Source organism: Perkinsus marinus, assembly GCF_000006405.1.
Source record: "Perkinsus marinus ATCC 50983 genomic scaffold scf_1104296973108, whole genome shotgun sequence".
Lineage (NCBI taxonomy): Eukaryota > Perkinsozoa > Perkinsida > Perkinsidae > Perkinsus > Perkinsus marinus.
The window spans coordinates 1,936-3,548 of NW_003201514.1; positions in this window are offsets into that span (position 1 = coordinate 1,936).

Here is a 1,613-nt window from a genome sequence, read left to right on the forward strand (position 1 = left end):
TCGATCTAAATAAATGCATTTCATATTTACTCCGCCAATCTTCACAGTGACAGTCTCTCCAGGTAGTGCACCGGGTACGACGAGCTCCGTATCGTTAAAGGAACAGCCTCGAAATCTATTCCATTCAAGAGTTGTTCGACCGTTACCTAACGATGACCATCAACAACACTATTGCTCTCCTCGAACATACCATCAGCATCGAGTCGCTCAATAGGGATGTTTTCTATGAGCTCTCCTCGCTTCACCCGACCCCGCACTCTAAACGACCTACTGGTCACCAACGCATACAGACCGTTGGGAAGTCTCGGTGTTGACGATAGTCGTAATAACATTTAAAATATTATAGTGAAAGTGGCGAGAATAAGACTTTGAGGAAAATCAGAAAAAATGAAGTTTTTCTTATAATGTCGGAAATTCTTTTTTTGGTACATTTCAAGTGACGACACCATCAGCAGATACGTCTGAATTCCCATGAGAAATGTCGTTGTCAATTTAGAATTTTGCCGGAAATTTTTAATAATTTACCCACTTCCGGGAAAATGTGCATCTTTTTAAAAAATTTTACGGACGGTTTTTAATGAACTGCCAAAAGTTATCAGTGGAGTTTCACGACCCGTTTTACGCGATTTGGCGTAAAACTCGGTGAAAAACGCGATATTAGCGGTGATATGCAGTAGTCGTGAAATATGTTTTCCACCAGTGCTTTTCATATCACGGCCGCCCGTGAAACTCCACGTACAGACTCCTATTAGGGACGTTTGTGGTGACCATAATTTCCTATAGCAAATTCAACAACAACATTATAATACCGTAGACTTCTCACTCAGTGATTTTCCCTAAAATTTCGAAAAAAAATCCTAAAATTACCCCAGTTCATAGAGTTTCGGTATTTTCAAAGAAATTTTGCTGGTCGCAATGAGTTCATCCAATGAAGTGGAGCTTCACTCGTAATAAAACAAACACATTTAACATCATAATGTCCGCGTAAAATCGACAGCTCACGTTTCGCGTGTAAAGCTGTGGCAAATTGAACAGCTCCGACGGTGTTGCTTATAAAACCATTTCGTTCTGTGTTCATCATGGTCAAGAACTTCATACAGGCTTTCCTTACGTCCAGACTGAACACATACCACAGTTATACCACATATATAGTTACATAACCTTCAACTTGAAGAATTACATGAATAGCTTTCCTCGAATATACTTCCAATAGAAATGTTTCCTATCATCCCCCCCCGCCCTGGTTTCTCTAGACGAGTCTATACTCACAGCAACGTCGTCATTCACTACAACGACCATGCTTTCGTCTCCCCCGGAATACTTTACAACCCAACATGATTCTACAATGAGTATTCACTCCTCTGCGCACTGTAGTTGTACAATACTCTTAGTAACGTCATCAGCAACGAACATCATTCCCTTATCGATAGCAATATCTAGTGGTATTATACCGGACATTCTCTCAACTGGAATAGTCTCTTTACCATCCAAAGTGATCTCACACAGAGTGTTGTTTGGCAGCATACCAAAGTACGCCCGAGGACCCCCACAACCGAGTCGTCTGCTATCATCAACCTCCACCGATATGGGCTCGCCGTTCATACGAGCAGTCA